Raw genomic sequence first — 19,853 nt, 5'->3', positions numbered from 1 at the left:
CACTTCCAAAACAATGCTGATGTAGAGCAGGCTGTGCGACAATTGCTTGCATCACAAGGCACGTAGTTTTACCACAAAGGTTTCTTCAGACTGATTGTACGCTACGACAAATACCTCAATCTCGGTGGCGACTATGTGGAAGAATAGTTCAAGGTATGTAGTTTGTGATGCCGTAGCGTATTTTTCTTCTTTTGCTAATGAAGTTTCCGTGTAAAAATAAACGGGGAAACTTACTCTCGGAGCGTCCCTCGTAGTTGCCTGATGCACTTGCCTGATGGTTGGCGCAGCTACCGTTTTGCACGCTGAGCAACTTGCCAGCTGCTCTAACCATCGCCCTTAAAGAGCCCACTCTTCTTGCTTTCATAATCAACTTTATAGCCTTCCTCGCGGTAAGGCTGACTTATGTGCAATTAAGGAAGTTTAACTTGCCAGGGCGGCCTAACTTAACACTTCCTTTTAATCAGCCTTTAAGTGCGGATTGCAGGAACTTTGTGTTCGGGGTCTCGGAGCTCCTTCTTACTTTTTGTTTATTTATGTTTTCGTCACTACCGTCGTTTCGTGAGAGATTTCCGCCTTTTCACCCCGCGAACGTGACAAGTCTAACGAAACGAGCAAGAAATTTATGCCGTTTCAGCGCGATGGAATAAAAAAAGGACTCCTCCTGGTTTCAGCGAACTTGCCGTAATTTAAAATTGGAAAGCGCCACTGCTATGGGCCTAATATAAAGCGTGAGCTCATCTGCAGGACGTCTTGAGCACGCTCCAAGAAGTAATTCCAAATTATCGCGCCCGTAGCCCGCGGGCAGGCGCGCATTACTCACAAACTAACCAACATACCAACAGCCTAACTTGGTCAATTAGGTAGGCTCACACGTGCGCGTGTAGCCGACTAGCGATATTCCTTCCTGGAGTAGCGCCTGCATTCTTGAGGAAACGCAGTTCTTATGGAGTGAAAAGGCAGGGGTCAAGCGGAGCGCCGTGTTTAGGGCTTTCAGTTTTCTAACATTGCTTTCGACGCCCAACGATATTTCGTGCGTTCCCCATATGGAAAAATTTATCGGTCTGGGATGAACGCTTGGGCGCTCTTCTCGTCGCCTGCAGTGGCGATGCCCTACCAGTCGGATAACTTCTGGCAAAGTTCACAGTATTTTTTTTTTTGTAAGCGTAGAAGCAATTTACGTCAAACAAAAATGAAAAGAATCTGCAGATCCCACACACTTTTGTACTTGAAACGATGCCAAGCTGTCTTTTATAAAGCCTTGTTTCAATTGTGGTTTATGTGTGCCTTTTCAAAAGTTTATTGTAATGTAACTCTGGAGGCGACAAGAAGTGTTTATTCGAAGGTCCCATTGATTGTGAAATGCAGTTCTTGGATGTCACGTTTCCACTCGAACTTTTTTGGTTCTTAGATTTCCTTTTCACTTCAAGCACCTGTTCACGGACGCGACGATTTGCGGCATATTCAAGTCTTTTCTCTTCGGTGCTCTGTATCTTCTCAGCTGTTTTCTCCTGCTTTGTTAGGGTGCGTTTTGGACCTACATTGGGTGAGGGCACCCATACCGCCCTCTTACAGCGCTGAGTTTTCTATGCTGCAGAACGAGGCGTGTGCCGCACTCGTGGCGTATAAACTCGAAGCATCAACAAGGAAGTAGTGAGTGGCTACACGACACCTCTTCCAATCTATATAGCCTGTCACAGCGCAACGCGCTCCTTCCCATTTATTTCCGTGTCCTCACGCACCGCCATGGCTCTCCTTTGTCCCTTTCCCACGACTCCATCACGCATCGTAAGTTGTTTTCCCTCTTTCAAACGTCGGAACGCCGTTGTTCTACAGTCCAGCGCGCGACTCCTTGCCTTGTTTACTGTACAAGAAACCCGTCACGAAAGTATTAGAAACGCCGGCCGAGCAGCCACAGAAAGCTTCCCTTTCTAGCTTGTGCCTTTCCGAAAAGAGGAGAAAAAGCCGATAGCAGCGATTTCACCTTTCAGTGCTAAACTGTATTACCATTACCGTTCTGACGGCTGCGGCCCCGCTTCCTCGCAGTCTCCTTCGTGTTCCTATTTCCCCGAGGGACGCAGGTGTCCTTACTCACCTTATGGGGCCGTCCGGGTAATGTTTTCCCACTTCTAGCTTTGCCAATAAATATATTTACGGTGTTGAGGCTTAGCACTCGCGCCTCTAGCAGCCTCTCCGCATCGCGAAGTGGTCTGCCTGTCCGCCGCACAAGCGGCATCACGGCTCGCACATTATCGAGAGGTTAGGCTTGCACCACTTTGTAATCTCCACCCTTGTTCATTTTAACGGTGTGAAGTATCTTGCGTTGTGCCGGTAAAGGTATTAGCGTTAGCGTAATACCGGGTTACCGGAGATGCGTACGGTGGCAACAACACTTGGAGCGACATCTGGCGACAGAAATAATAACCACAAAGCACAGAGAGATGATACTGTTGGTGACCGCCATATTCTACTTAAGTCTCGTGCACACCGCTGGTGGCGAAATAACTATTAAAGTGGAAACTTTTGATGATTTATATTCGGCAGGAACACGCATGCGACACAGAGGTTATTCAAGCATATTGTATACTTAAAGAAAGCACCGCATGATGTCGCTGCTAACTGTCATACTCGAAGAAGGATTCAAAGGAGATATAAGGGTTAACAGGTCAACAGTCACGATAATTAGGAGACGTTTATAGTTTTTGTGAAAACATAAAACGCAGGAAAGAGATTCATAGAACCAGAGTCATTGCAAGCGGAGACAACGTACAATATAATGATGGACGTTTTTAATACGAAATTTAGAATCGGGACTACATAGGCAAAATTATAGATGACTATAAATATAGTAAAACTGGATTAAATCGGCCAGACTAGGTGACTATTCGTCACCGCCCCATTTTAAGAGGATGGCAATAAAAATTACCATTTTCACTGCCGTGCACGGGTCAGCTAACCCGGTAACACGATAATATGTCAATGGCAAGAAGTTCACGAAGAAGCTAAAGCTTTTTTACTGCGCAGCAAGGAACTGATTGCGCTTTGTACTTCAGATTGATTGATTCATTATTTTATTTGCTCCGTCACAGTACAGCGCAACAGGAGGCGGAGGGAGAAGGCTTTAAAATAACGGCTTGAGGAATCTTGCGCCCCCTTTGTCAACCATGACAGCAGCTGAAAGAGAGGGCAATATCACAGCATTGTTGTTGTTCTTTAAGTGACACATTGCTCTAAATAAAGATTAGGCCCCAAAAGAAAACTGAAAGCGTGGCTCTTACACAGCTTACACAAAAAGACAGCCCACGTAATCTTATACACTTTGATAATGCACTACCTAATTTGAACAAGACCTGCTAAGCCTGTTGAATTTAAGCAAATCACAATATGGTTAATATACAACAAAAACAACGGCTCATTCTATTACATTTAAATGACGCACATCTTTTCCTTTGCAATTATAATGGTTTGGAATTCGTGGAAGATTACATCGAAGCATTTCATAAGCCATAATTAGCATGAAAGTAAGGAACATTCACCATTTCTGTTTTTCTTGTTTCATAGGCCTTTTCCTTTAAGCAAACATTCGCCATCTCCCGCAATAGTAAGTTTGAGCGTTTGCGGCTAAGACAGTACTCTCGTAGTAGTCTGTATTGATAGAGGTCGTTTACTTTGATTATCCTATATTTTTAAAACGTTGCTCGCTATGTGATAGAAGTGTAGTGTTTTTTTAAGCCTCAGTATTTTCTTCTGCATTCTATATAATTTCCTTAAGTGTTTTTCGGTAGTTGTCCCCCAAACCAAACGCCAGTAGCTAAGGTAATACATAAACAGCGATTTCTAAATAAATAACTTAACAGAGTTGGTTGGGCCTAAGGTACCGGATGCGGCTTAAAACTTCAGTTATCCGGCCTAATTTTAGTTGAGTATAGTTCACATGGTCATCTCATTGCAAAGAACTAGAGAAATGTATGCCAAGTGCTTTCACTAACTTCGGTATTTCTATATTTCAGCCTCTAAATATATAGTTTTCTGGAACGAGACCTATTTACCCTTCGAATACGAAATCTCAAAGATCAAAGAAAACAACAACAACAACAAAAAAAAAACAACACACATAAAGCGCCAGTGTTTCATGCTTTTCGCATGTTGGCGGGTTCTGACGGGCCGATAGACGCACTAGTCTTTCTTGCGCGCGTCTGACCTTTATTTCAGACCTTGTGCGCAGGTTTCCGCGTGTATTCTACGCTAGCAAAGAGCGTTTACCGAAGGGCGGTGGACTAAGTGGCATTGGGTGCCTTCGGAAAAACCACAAAGGAGGCAACGCCGGGTGACATGCGTTGAGCCTAATCTGAACTCAGGGCAACGCCACGCAAAATAGTGTTGAGGAAAGACTCAAAAGAAATCGGGACCCGGACACCACAAGCATTTGTAACTCATCAAGCGCAAACACGAAATCGAGCAACTTTTCCCTTTTTGAAGTGGGCTTGCGAAAAACATCATTAAAGCCGCCTTCAGGTCGAGCGAATTGCGCAAAACTTATGAATCACAAAATGATGTCCTGCTAACAGTGACCTCAAGGTTTTCTCTAGACGGGCTATTTTTCTGATTGGGAAATAGCACGCGCTACGTTCAAATAAATTTTCCAATCATTACTAAAAAAAAAAGAACGAATAAAATATGCCGATCCCACGCGCAGTGGGAATCGGTTTAGGCGAAGGTCTTATTTGCTTGCGAGGAACGCTCTCCCTGCTCAGCGAGACTTCGCAAGTAGAGATTATGCGACTCAGGCATATTTTCCTGGGAACCGCTTCGCTAAACATATGCTTGTAGCACTCGATCATGCACGTGTTACGCACAGAAAGGGATGGAACGACCCCGACGGCATGAAGATGACTGCACGACGACGACGCGATGACCGCGATTGAATGACGACGAAGGCACGGTGCCGACGGAATGACTGCACTGGAATCCCCGCAGCAACAATGGAACCACCACACCTTGAAGACGACGACTGTACGACGATGATACAATGACGACCACGGTATAACGATATCATGAAAGTAGTGGTGTCTAGGCGATGGCATGACCGCCATGGGATGAGGAAGACTGCGGGACGCCGATGCTGGAGTGATGGCAATAGTCCCCTTACCGCATAGCGTATCATATATGATACGCATCAAACCTTTTCTTCTCGCGGAGAGCGAGTGAAACGAAAAATGTTCTGCCACATTTTGCTTGAATTTATATCCTATCTGGCAACTACACCCGCAGTGGCTCCATCTTTCGAAGCTATTTTGAATCCTATTTGTATGTCACAACACGTGGACGCAGCGCCGCGTTCTCAAGGCTTTGAACTGGTAAGTGAATGCAATTCTTTTTGTGCTTTTGACATTTACTATCGTTGCAAAAAAATTATTAGCGCGTTATATGGCTCCTTGTCTTCCTCTTGTGACAATTTGAGCGCCCGACACCTTTGCAATGCACTGCGGGAACTACATTTAGACCCGCATCACATATGATACACTATGCAATTAGGGGTAATTATTGTGTTCGGAAGCGCCTCGGTGTCGTCATCACAGAAACATTACTGTTCCAATGTAATGGAGCATTTTTGCGTGCTTTCTTGTTGCTGGAAAGTGAAGTATGCTTTTTCTGTCCTAGGCAATGGATGTCGGCACTTTTTACGGTGGAACAAGACGGGGAGTTTGGCCCATTCCTGGTCATGGCGACAGAAGCAGCGATAGCGAGCTCTCGGACGACGATGGGCAGGAACTGCTACCGTGCCGGGCTCCATCTGCGCTAGCAGAGGAGTCGTCTGAAAGCGAGGATGATAGTCAAGATAAAGCTCCTCCTGCAACATCGACTTCTAGAGGCAAGAGAGGACCTGCAATATGTACACCAAAGTGGACAAACAGATGACTTGAAAGTGACCCAAAATAAATTGAGTTCACTGGGAGCACCGTGACCCCATCGACTATCAAAGACCTTGACACTCCCTTCCAGTTTTTCAAATTCCTCGGTCCCGTTGAGGTGTTCAAGATCATTCGCGAGGAATCGTTGCGCTACTCAACTCAGTATCGTCCTGAAAAGCCTCTCATGATGAGCGTAGAGCAGCTCGAAAGGTTCGTCGGAATGGCTCTTTACATGTCGATCATTCAGCTGCCAAGCACCCGAGACTACTGGAGCTCCACCATCGGACACCACAAGGTTGCAGACGTGATGTGCCTCAACCGCTGGGAAGAACTAAAACGGTTTCTTCACTTCAATAATAATGAGACTTTTGTTGCCCCTGCAGAAACTGGCCACGACAAGCTGCACAAGGTCAGACCCACCTTGAACAAATTGCTTGAGCAGCTGAGGATAATTCCGCGAGATGAGAAACTGTGCATCGACGAACAAATTGTTCCTTTCAAGGGACGAAGCTCACTGAAGCAATACAATCCGAAGAAACCACACCGCTGGGGATACAAAGTTTTTGCTCTGAGTGAGGTGTCGGGTTTCTGCTACGATATTGAGGTCTTCAGCGGTGCCGCGGAAAACAAGCAGCTACCAGGTGAGCCTGACCTAGGCGCAAGCAGCAATGTTGTTGTGAGGTTGTCTTGTAGCATTACCAGGCAAAACAGTCACCAGTTGTTTTTTGACAACTGGTTTACTTCTATTCCTCTGCAAGTATTTTTAGAGAACGAAGGGATTCACTGCCTTGGCACTGTGCGGTGAAACCGTCTACCTGGCTGCACGCTCCCGAAAGAAACGAAAAAGAAAGAGAGAGGAACATATGAAGAGAGGGTGTGCGAGGTGTCGGGGACCAAGCTGTCTGCAGTAGCGTGGCACGACAATAAAACAGTCACATTGCTTTCCACGTTCGCCGGTAGTGAACCAGTGGGTGAAGCAAAACGGTACTTCACAAAAGAAAAAGCGCACAAAATCGTTCTTTGCCCAAATGTCGCATATTTTTTCACCTGATGGATCTCACCGTGGTGAATGCCTGGCTTCTCTGGCGAAGGCAAAAAAGTGCGAAGACTCCTCTGCTTGAGTTCTTCTGTCGCAGAAGGACCCTGCACGGCAGAAAAGTTACACGAAAGGAAGCGCGCAGGGAGACCCAGTACTGAAATCGAGTCTCTCATCCAAGCAAAGAGGACCACACTGGCGCCACTGCCAACAGCTGACGTTCGCCTCGACAAAATGGACCACATGCCGAATTGACTTGACAAGCGAGTGCGCTGCAGGCTGCCCTCTTGCACCCACCTCACAAATGTATCATGCAAAAAGTCCAATGCGGCCCTCTGTTTCAACAGGGAGCGGAACTGCTTCGCATCGTTTCACTAGGAGGGCAAAGTGTACTAATCATGCAAGCCAATGATATCATCACCCTTGCTTTAGTGATGACATTTCAGGGAAGCTGCAACACCGTTGGGCAATAAATGTTATTTCTCCAATTTTCTATTCGTTTTCAATGCCGCTTCTTTTTATCTTCGTATCCTATATTTTACTCCACGTCCAAACAAATTACCCCTACTGCATGGTGCATCATATGTGATATGCGAAGAAAAAGGTGCAATAAATCTAAACCGCTCATTATCTTGAAAACTAAGTTTATTTTGGGGGTGTTCGTGTTACAAGTCAAGGCTACTGAAATTCTTTCACGCGAAAAAAAAATTCATGCAGTAAGGGGTAAGGCATGAAGACGATGTTGTGACGGTGCTATGGCGGAGCTGAAATGTCGACGACAGCGTGAAGACAACTCAATCACGGTGCTAAAATGATTACAACGGTATATCGACAATGGTCAGCAATGGCGACGAAGGCTTGAACATGGGGGTGTGAAGACAATCATATGACAACGCCATGATATGGACCGTGCGAAGACGGCCGAAGGATGACAAGGATATGACAAGGAAGGAATGATCCCGATGAAGGCGATGAAATAACTGACGACGACACGGTAAAGATGCCATGTTGGTGTCGGAATTGAATTTTATGCCTACAATAATTACCTTCCGGTGCGGACCGTCTCGATTCGCACTATATCCGGTGTTTGTTTGCACTGTGTTCTGTATCGGCCAATGTAGCAAGACATTAGCCAAGCAGCGATGACAATACCGCCACGACGCCGGCGAGACGACTAGGACACGACGACAAATATATAATAAAGTTAAGACGATAATAGCCGTATGTGGAAGAGGGCATGACGTCAGTGTGAGGCAACCGATGCAGTCCGGCCAGCGCACTTTACCGAGCTTAGCTTGCCCTTTCAATGTGCAAACCGTAGGCGTGATGACAATGGGATGGCGGCAATGCAATCGCTACGACAGAATCGCGACGATGGAATGACAATGGTGATATAACAACGCAGGAACGATCACAAGTAGGGGTAAAAAGTTGCAACAGAACTTCTTGTTGGCCTAGTTGGTGCTTGCAGAAGCAGAAATCAAACAGCACGTGAGCTAATCCAAGCTTACTATATAAAAAAGAAAGGTTCAACTTGCATTAGCGATACATCCATCTCGCTCTACAAATCAGAAACGAGGTTGTTTGACTGCCGGATAGCGTAGGTTTGTGAACAGGCTGCGAGTGCGTTTTTGTGCATGTATATTCATGGGTCACGGCCCAAACTGAATCAGTTGGAGTCGCCCGTGTTGTCTTCTATGTGTCTTCCTTTTGTGTGTGTTTTGATTTGCGGCAAAAACGTGTCTTTTAGCGGTAAAAAGATAGGATTGCCGTCATGTGTGGGCGCTATTCAGCATGGCGGCAGTAGCAGCCGGAATGTCGAAGAGGCCAAGCAAGCTTCCTTTTATACACAAAAAAATGAAGGCTCCTAAAGTCTGTCTTCACAACTGTACAGAACCCACGTGAACTGATTAAGGCAATTCAGACAACGCAGACGTCTGAGACGTCAATTTAATCGCATGAAACCTGCGTGCGAAGAATACGCCCTAGGTATAATTCCATCGTCACTGGCTCGTCACTCATGCGGAATTGAAAAGTTCGCCATTAGCATTAAGCCAGAAGGAACGAGCTGTTTTTCGCAGAGTAAAGTGCAGTAAAAGCGCAAAAGTTTCCAAAAAGCCATACATTTTCGCTTCCATACATTTATTTTAATTTTTATGGTGCGCCTTAAGACACGTCTCACATTTCTATCCCGACGGAATCACATTAATGGAAGCACCCTTCTTTTGCGGCGCTTTCTTGCTTTATAACACATTTTGGTGTTGTCACTGTTTCTTCGAAAGGTTTTTATCGGATCAGTCTCAAGCAGTAGCTTGCGTTATTTAATTTTTTTACCTCAGGGCGAACATAGCAGAACGATCTAATCTACCTTTGAACGCGTAAAGTAAACGAACGCCCCTCGCCTTGTGTAAAGCCAACGTGACTGTGAAGCTTCCTAAATGAAATCAATTACGCACACGTTCCCTCAGCTTCGCGTGGGAGAGCCTTTCCGGGATAGGGTGAGCCTTGGTGAATCCGCAGAGATTCTGCGAAGCGAAGCAAAGCGCTAAATAAGGCGCTTACAACAGCGGAGACGGGGAAAAAGCACTAATCTGTACAAGAAGAAAGAAAAAGAAACCCGATTTGGGAGAGGGAGAGGGCGACGCCATAGCAAGGATAGAAAGGAAGAAGTGCTGCCGGCTGCTGAAGGCATTACACGCAGTCAAGCTGGGGCTTACTTTTTTATGCGTCTTCGCTTTCTTTTTTGGAGAGCTCAGCTTGGTCGTGACAGCGTTAGGTGGTTGCTCTCGGTGGGGTGACCTTAGGTGACCCCTCAGGTTAGGTGATTATATGTCGACGCCCCTTGTCGAAGTGGACGCGCGCAGACGATTTCATATAGAATGCATGGGTGCCGCCATCTTGGGCTATTATACACAAATAATTTCTATACTTTATCACACGTAAAGGGACGTAACATGTTCATGAAACGCTGAACGCATTTATACAACTATTGTCATGCTTGCGAATCGACTGTAGAAACCTCGCCGTCAAAGACAGAAAACAGCAGCGTTCACAGCGCAAGATGGCGGCACCTAAACGCGTCCGTAAAATAGTCTGTAGAAATCCCCATCATCATAGACGCCCTAGTATTTGAAGCCAGAGCAGGGCATCGCAAAACGCAGGGTTATAAGGAAAATGTTTCAAGTAAAGATTATTCGTGTTTAGTGTGCGGAAATGGTCCTTATACTAATAAGTGTGATCTGGCTGAATGCCACAATATGCATCCAACGATAAATGAGGAAGTTGTTAGGCTGACCAATGCGTTGAGATTTCAGGACATTTAGGCAAATGTAAATGAATCGGCGATGGAGACTAGAAAGATTGGCAAAGGTAAAGGAAAGACAGCGAGGTTAACCAGAGGTGATCTCCGGTTGGCTAAAAAAGAACAGAAAGCGTGGTGAGGCTAATACAGGAAAAATAATAATCAAAGAAAACTTTATGCATGAAGAAAAGCGTTTTCAAAGTGTTTATATATTTAGATGGACCAGAAATGTTAAAAGAACGGGCTCATCATCATTTGTTTTAAATGGGATCCCTATATTGCCATCATCGCCGCCTTAGGCGTCGTCGTCGTCTAGATCATCATGATCACCATAAGTCACAATCATTGTCAACATCACCATCCACGAGAATACCATCATCACCGCCTTAGCATCGTCGTCATCTGGATCATCATGATCATCATAAATCATAATCATAGTCAACATCGTGATCCATCCGCGAGAATATGGCGTCACTTCAATCGGACTTGCTGTTCTCATCTGAAAGAAGAAAAAAAAAAGAAAGTGGCTACCGGGCTTTGATTTTGTCGGTCAGCGGTGCTGAATGGCATTGAATTGGCGCGATGACACACCGGCAGAAATGCACGCCATCGCGCGTAGTTTGACTTTGTTCGAGTTGTTGCTGCGCCTCACGGCGCTCTGCAGCGCCAATAGCAAATGGAGGCGTTTCAGTTTCTTGAGCGTTTTCTCGCCATTGAACTCTGTTTTGAACGTCATTGACCAGCGTGCAATTGAACTACGTTTTCTTCAAAAGAAGTTCCAGATCTTAAAACGGTCATCTGCGGCATTTGCAATAATTGAGTGCTTCCCACTAGTCATTACCCAGTGGCAGTCAGAACGAGCATGGCAAACTGCCGACAGTGCTCTGCTAGTAAAAAAGATGTCACAAAATATTTTCTCTGATTTCAATTTTTTAAAGCAGCAATGTATAAGCTTTTAGGCTTACACATTTATGTTAATATTAAGACTGTTTCTACATTGATTGTGCGTCACGATATAAAGCATGGAAAGTCTCACTCTATGCGTTTTCTTACTTTTGTAATTAGCACGCCGGCTCTACGGCGTGTTTCTTTATACCACACAATTTAAAAAAAAATTGCCTGTGGTAGATAACATAATTCGAATCATTGAATTGGATTAAAGAAAGAGCCGGTCATTACATGCACGAGAAATCAAACTGCATAGTTGAATATTTAGAAAAGATCCACTAATTAAATTCATTATTTGCTATACGACCTGTATTAAAAGCTACGAATTGCAGGCGTTGAGTTTGCAAGGCTTATCACGTGGAACGAAATTTCGGCATGACAACAGTTTCGACACATTCGTTCGAAAAGCGTGCGACGAAATACATGGGCATTCCAGTTGCTTCTGCGCATCAATCCCACGCACCTGTGGGAATCGACGTTATGCAAAGCTTTTTGTGGGCAGCTAGCTTTGCAACGTTGTTTGGGGTTTCGAAAAAGCGCCACCAGTGTTCACCACTGCGTTTGTATAAGTACGGCGTTTGGGTGTGAGACGCGAGAGCAGGGAACTGGAATTAACGCGAGAGTGCGTGTGAGTAACGACGAACGTAACGACCCCTGCGTAATTTCTAGGAACGGTTCAATTCATGCGAAGTAGTGGCATGGAGGTGCGACATGGGCAAAGACACGCAGTCCTCACAACGATAGCACGTGGAAGACACAGACGGGACACTTGACGGCAATGCTGTAGGACAACCTGAAGTCCGTGTCTTACAATAGCCATTCGGACGAGTGGCGTGGTTCGCGTACTCGCCATGGTTGCGCCGCGACGACACTGGCATAGTGACATTCGGTGCACCATGGAGGAGCAGCCCTAGATGTTTGAATGAGTGGCCTTGTAAGGACCAGAAGGGCCGTGAAAATCTGGTACGAGCTTCGGGAAAAACATGGAGGCAGTGTGTTACTGCCCGGCGTGGGGAGATCAATGCTCATGAGAAACTTCCTTCTTCTTGAGGCTGTTCTTGTTAATCGAGAATCCCGCTGCAATCTTCTGACTTTGGGGCCCTCGCCTTTATACTACTAACAACCAACTATGTATCTTGAATGATCAAGAAACTGAAACTGAAAATTGGATTTAAATTGCTGTTGAACGGATGCAATCATCCCCCGGTGTTCTGCTTCCAAGTTGCCGGGATCTTCTTAGGCGTGCACCTGGATCCAGTGCAGGTAGCACACGAAATCTGAGGCGAGAGTCGGATTACAGAGCTGGAATAACGATGCAATTATGCTGCACGGCGTCACATCATCACGAATGCAAACACATATTCATCAGCCCAAGTTTGTAGACAACTTGATTCATTGGGTCGGCATTTATAAGGTATTGTCATGCAATACTGTCATACCGAGCATGCATGCCTTTAATTTATGTCGTTCTTGTCACGTTCTGTCACGAAGAAAGGAAACAGAGAGCCCGACTTGTATTAGTTACGAACCCACCTCTTCGCGTAATGCGAAGATTTGGGTTCGTGCCCCACCTGCGGCCAGTTGTTTTTTTCATCCACATATTTCCATTTATTTATGATTACTGTTATTCAATTGATAAGTACAAATAATTTTCCCTATGCTGTCTTTGCTGTCTTTGTTTGTTGGCTTCTTATGACAAACATTTCGTGTAATTCAATTCATTAGGTCATGCCATGCACCAAAATCTCGAAACGGTACCGAAGCCGTGTATGTTCAGCTGTAGAGCACAAGGCTGCGTGTCTAATATCCTTTGTTGCGGCCGCATGCCGATCGGGCCGAAGTGCTGAAGACGGTCATATACTTAAATTTAGGTCCGGGTAAATAAATAAACTAATCCGGGGTCCCACACTGTACAGAGTGCATCATAATCTGACCGCCCTGCTCACGCGTAAAACTGCATAACTAAATTTTTTAGGTAACTTTCTAGTCGAAGTGGCCGTATTCAGGAGTGTGAGATGAATGCACGAATGCTTGAGTGCTGCATGTCTGGTGCACGTTACAGACCGGTTCCCTTGTCAAATGTAATCCGCAGCCGTCAACTGCGACGCCTCTGACAAACCAGCCCTGCGTTACTTTGTCACGTGAAAATAAATAAATAACCAATCAATTAGTTATTCAAATAACTAATAAATAATCAATCAAGCAATGAAACCGTCAATCAACCAATCTAGCAAGAAAGCAACCGAAAAGCAATTTGAGCATTAAAGTATTGAAATATATAACTTCAGTAATTAGTTATAAATACTAAAGTAAATATTTACACTAGTTCACGCTCACCGGACCAAGTCGTGCTGGTCGCTCACGCAAGACACTCCGCAAACAACGCATTTCATTATGACTCATGATTATGTACTCTAGAAATGCACCAATGAGCGTTTTGTGCCACGCCGCTTACGTAAATATGGCACAATTTACTTTCCTTTGCTTTTTCGCGTTCACTGCGCAAGCGGCACAAATGGGGCCCCAAATTATGCAGGAACGTTTACGAGGAACGAACGGTTAGGAAAGGGCAGACAGGGCCTCCTGCGAGATCTCATCAACATGCTCGAGAAGCGAGCAGCATTCCACGGCGCTACGCTGTAAAAATGCGACATGGAAAACACGACAAACTAAAAAAAAAAGATGTTATGGGAAAGCGTTACCTCTTAGGTAAATATTTGATGTGGGGGTGAGGTAAACATGGGCATGTCGGTGTTGTTATCCCATTCTTGCGCGCAAACTTGCAGCGTGCACAAAATAAGAAAAAAAAAGGCATAGAAATTTCTCGAAACGGGTCGAATGCAGCGGTGTATGTCCAAGCCAGCGCTATCCTGCTGTCGTGTTTGGATGCACCGAAAATGCAACAAATAAATATTTACTCGACCCTCCAAGGGCACATTAAAGTACGCCGCCAGAATTTTCGATTTTCTTTTGCTTCGAATAAATTGAACTCTGGCGTATTTGAGAAACCAAGTGCATTTACTTCAAACTTGTGTTCCTATTTCTTCGTCTATTTATTTGAGAACGCTGCAGTTTATAATGGGGATATTTCAGACGTGAAAAAACTATACAGCATAGAACAATGATATATCCGGCCTGTATTATTTTGTTTTTCCAGAATTCGCCCCATGTGTTTGTTCTCTGTTTTGTGCAGTCTCAGCAGCGCGCAACGTATGTTAGAAAAGTGTGTACCTGCTTCGTTTATTTCAATCTCTGAGGACATTGCTGCTATGGTGCCGTGGGTGCCAAAAATGGCGGCAAAACCCATCTCACGATGTAATGTGATTGACATTCAAGCAATTAAGTTACACAACAAACAGCTTTAGTGTAGCGTGTAACAGCACACGCAAGGTGTTAGCGTTAGCGTTTGTGCTGCGTGCTCCACACTGCGCATGCGTTATCAATAGACGCTGCTGGATCTCTCACGTGCGTACGCTATTTTCGAGATTTAGTGTTGAATGCTAACGCATGGCGAGGGGACCCTTACGTACGGTAATATGGTGGCGCCAGTCGAAGCGAGAGCCGCCCTCTTCGGATCTGTCGAGACGTCGGCCTGCAGTGTTCATCTCAATCGTTACCTACTAAAGCTCATATTTGCTTTGACGATATTTGACGATGTTTCGGCAGTGACGTACCGGTGAAAGATGGGCGTTGTTTTCGAAGAAAGTTCTCAATTAGCGGCGCAGTAGGCTTAACGAGAGCGTTTGCTCATCTTTGCTTATGTTTGCTGTAGCCGCTTCGAGATGGTGCCAAAGCCTGGCTTTCGCTCGTTCGCTTGACTGATAGTACACTGTAGCTTGACTTAGTGAGGCACTTGCGCATTCGGCATTGGATTAGCTCGACATTTCGTATGGATTTGGATTGCCAGTACTTTGTGCTTTTGCACCTAGATGGGGCCGTGAATGATTGCCTTAACGTTTGCGTTTTGCTCCGTTCCGCTATTCTAAAGAAACTAGTTTGTGCCGCGCAGTGCAGCCTTTCTTAGCGTTGTCGTTGCGTCACGCGCTAACGCTAACGCAAGTGTTATACGCTATACTAAAGCTGTCCAACGTACAACTAAAGGCACGTTTATATAAAATCTGTACTAGTCATTCTTAGACTTCCTCTGCTTCCGCTATATGCAACATACACTGTCTCTGGTGTCGGCCCACTTTACATATTGAACTTGCTTTCAGAGACTGCGCATGAGCATGATGCCATGACGACGGCTGTATGACGACAACGAAGTGACGACGATGGAATGAGGTGATGACGTCGGCCGAACTACATAGGTGGCGCGACGACGGTGACATGACGGCCAATAGATGACGATTCTGAAATGATCGATCACGATGGTACAGCGAAGGAAGCTTCATGATGATGGCTTTAGGCTAATAACATGACGACAACTGTATGACGACGAATTGACACCGATCGAACGACGTCGATGGAGGTGACAAGCCAAATAGGTGGCGATTCTGAAATGATGGCGATGCTATAACGACAACAGCGTGACAATGACCACATCAAGACAATGGGATCAGGGCAAGGTTGTGAGGACCATGGCACGACCACGTCTCCATGACGCCGGCTGCGTGAGAATGGATGCTCGACAGCGACGGCCTGATGATGACGCAATGACACCGCCAGTATAATCACACTTAAATGACGACAGCATTATTACGATGAAATTATGCAGAGGAAATGGCCTCGTAAGAACGACGAAGACGGTATGAAGACGACGACATGACAATTCGACGACATTTTGAAGTGATGGCGATGGTCAAACGACATCGTGACGACGATGGCTTGATGTCAACTTTGTGACTACGATGGCGTGAGGACAATGTCATGGCATGAGCCAGATGTCCTTAGAATAACGATGGAATGACTACGACGGCATTACAGCGACGGTAGGGCATAGATTGAATGAAATGGACCGTACGATGAACAGAATCATACTGGGCAGAAGGACAACGATGGCATTACAGTAATATGACGACAATAAGATAGCGACTACTGTTTGACGACCGTGGCATGGAAACGAGTGCATCACGAAGACTGTGTAATGACAATGGCGCGACAACGATGCCATGACGAAAGTCGGGTGACGGTGGCGAAGTGACGATGATGGGATGACCGTAACGGCAACTCGACGACAGTATGACATGGAATACGTGACGACTGCGTAACGACGACTGCGTAATGGCGATGACATGACGAGAACCGGAGGACAAAGCTGCAATGACGATGATGCAACAACCATTGCTGTACCACGACCATAAACTCACATAGAGTATCTCAGGCTATCAGACTACTTGGCCCAATGGGCCAAAGCCACCTAGAACAAGTTGAGGACTGTTCACTCACCCCGTGGTGTCATAGGCCTTACCCCACGTCTCGCTCGCGGCTTAGGAAAGTGAAAGCTTCGACTGGAGTATGTGATGGACAACGTTTTGTCTTACTCTGTCCTTTCACTTCACATTTCTCCGCAAAGTGAGGGACTACCTAGAAATTGGTGTCATCCTGAGAATTTCTTCCAAGTGGATCCGCCTTGCGAACTCCACGGCAATAATTTGCCAATTGCAATATGGCTCATAACGTAATTAGTGAAAACCTAATTAGGGATTTTTGTTAATTAGATTATTATGAATTTGAATATTTTGTGAAAGTAATGCCCGTCTTTGAGTAGACCAGCTCATGAACTAGAATCGTGCTATCTGCCAAGGGCCACCTTTAAGATTTTTCGAAAGTGTTGGCTGAAGCACCTTGCATAGTTATGTGTGTGTTTGTGCATGCGTGCGTGCGTGCGTGAGTTCATACATGCATTGACATGCTGAGCAACACTTGCAAATGTATCAATTCAATGTTTGCTCTACTAAAATTTTATTATATATAACTTGCCGTATTTCACACCTACTCCGTCCCTCTTGAACAAAACTGATTTTGAGCAACTCGGCGTCCTCGGTACATCAGGTGGCGTTCCACAAGAAAGTTTCATTCACTGAAATGCGTTACCGCGTTCTGCTGCTTAGTTTTTATTGGCGTAGGTGGCTCCTTCCCCTTCATGGTGTTAGTGCCGCGAACCTGTCTAAAAAATTTGTAGGTTACGGTTTAAAAAAAACTAGTTCTGGAAGGTCCCTTCCGCCACTTTGTTCTAGGCCTTATTCAAAATTTTTAAGTGAAAGTCATGGGGAAAAAGTTCATACACTTAGTATGGACTGCGTGTTGAAAACATAGAACTGACAGGACTGTTGGAACACGCTGTAGTCTGCTGAAAGCTAGTGGAAAACGTGGTAGATTCCTTGATGAAGCGACTGCCCTTCAAATGGCATAAGAGATTTAGTACTGCATTTAGAAATGCGTTGGCTGCGCTTCAATATAGCTGACGCAAGGAGCGCATGCGCAGGACGTGATGACCGGCTTTCGAATAAAATCTCAATGCGTGTGCTCAGAACGCTATAAAGAGCCTAGCTGGTTAAGTGCGCAAGCTGACTTTTCTATTTAGAGCTGCAGGTTTGGCGTGGCTTGCGTAAAGTGCTGCCATAATGGCACCAAGACCACTTGCTTCAACCCAAGATTTTCATTCCTACTTGCTCTTCTTATAATTGGTAAGATGCAAACGGTAAAATTAGTTTCACTTAGTGTCATAATACGTTTAGGATGGAATATTAGCGATGACGTCTCGTTAACATTGAGATTATTCGCATGTTATAGCGCGGCTAAACATAAAGAAAGGTGTCACCATTGGCCCGAAAGTGCTTCAATTTCTGCGCACTTGATGACGCCGTAGTATTTGAAGTTCAACATGCATTCGCGATGCGCTGATCTCTTCACACATTGTGCATATTCAACGCCCATTCTAAATAAGTGTTATAAAAATCAAATGACATGCGACTAGTTATATTTATTGTCATCCTGGGATGCGAGTAATTTCGGGCATTGTTTATGCTTATGCATTGGACATGCTACAACTTCATTGTGATGCTATGTGGATGATTGTGCACTACATCATTCATAATCAAAGGCAAAATGCAATCAGCCGGTCACGCAAACGCACAGTGCGATATATCGACGCAGTGATGACAGAAGAACAAAGGCAATGTTTGATGCTCGTCGAGAGAACAATATTGAATAAATCTATATGCAGAAGTAAGTAGTACACTAACGAAATTGGCAAAAGAGGGCGATAGATAAATATTTATTTTGCTCCAGGTTCTAAGGGCACTGCTTCTCAGGACCCAAATAAAGTTCTTTGTCTGTCTGTCTGTCTGTCTGTCTGTCTAGGTCTGGAGTATACGCATTGGTGAAGTGCCCAAAATCAAAAGTTTTTCTGATGTGCTATACCAGAAGGCTCAATCATGTTTGTCGTGTGCTTCAGGGGCGAACGATCCATTGTTTCCATAAGTTCGATCAGATTTGAAGCGCGCAAAACATGTCCGGTTGTATGTATTTCACGTGGTCGCAAGCGTGCAGTTAGCGCTCAGTGATCGGATAACCCTGGCAGTGACTACAGAGGAGAGTACCGGGAAGGTGTTATATAATAATAATAATAATAATAATAATAATAATAATAATAATAATAATAATAATAATAATAATAATAATAATAATAATAATAATAATAATAATAATAATAATAATAATCTTTATTTCCATCAGGATGATGGAGGAGGTTGTGGGTAAAAGCTGCTCGTAAACGGCAGCTTGACAAAGGCCCACAGCCCCCCTCTACAGGGCAACAACAGCAAAGCAGGAAAAGACACACACAAGTATGCATATAATCTCTTCGCAATTCAGCAGAGCCAAAAATAACAGGATCATTTCATAAATGAAATAAAACAGCAACAAAGAAAATAAAACAACAATCAATGCAATAAATACAGAGGGTATAAAGCTCTACAATAAACACAAGATTAAATATACACATTACAGGAATACAGGTGGAGTTTAAGTATGTGTGCGGTGAAGCTTTCGTAATTCATGTTTAGATATTTTAAGTAGGTCAGTCCCGAATTTTGTATAGTTGTTTAATAGAGTTGGAAGTGTGAGGGATAATTTTTCCATTGCGTAGTTGGTTCTAGGAGTTGGTACAATCCACTCCTCTTTATGACGGGTAGGGTAACACACAGTGCTCTTTTCCACTAACTCATGACAACTCATGCAGAGATTCAAGATGATATTTTAGTTCGCACTGGAATGCAAGTGCTAGCTTACAATTGTAAATTTGAATACCGGTATTATGTATGCTTTGAAGAAAAGACCTTGCGAGTGACTGTTGTATGGTAAATTAAAAAAGTATTTTGATAAGCTTTTTATTGAAGTACAAAGATCTTTTGCAAGTTTGTACATGTGGTTGTGCTCCAGACCAAGAAGCAGTAATTAAGATAGGAGTAAAAACTCATATATAGTGCATACCGGATGTTTCAACTTTCAAGTTTATTTCGCGTTTTCCTTCTTACAGCAAAACAAAATGCAAGGGCAGGAACAAAAAGCTGCACAATCGCAGCTTGACGGGGCTCCTGTCCCCTGTCTTTGACGAACAGTGGCAGCATATTCACAAAGAGAAGCCGTTACAAATGTACAAAACAATTGCATATTATACAGACATTGATATTCACATCAGGACATTTATAACATC

This window comes from Dermacentor variabilis, chromosome 10 (genome assembly GCF_050947875.1).
Source record: "Dermacentor variabilis isolate Ectoservices chromosome 10, ASM5094787v1, whole genome shotgun sequence".
NCBI lineage: Eukaryota > Metazoa > Arthropoda > Arachnida > Ixodida > Ixodidae > Dermacentor > Dermacentor variabilis.
Note: the sequence above shows the minus strand (reverse complement) of the source record.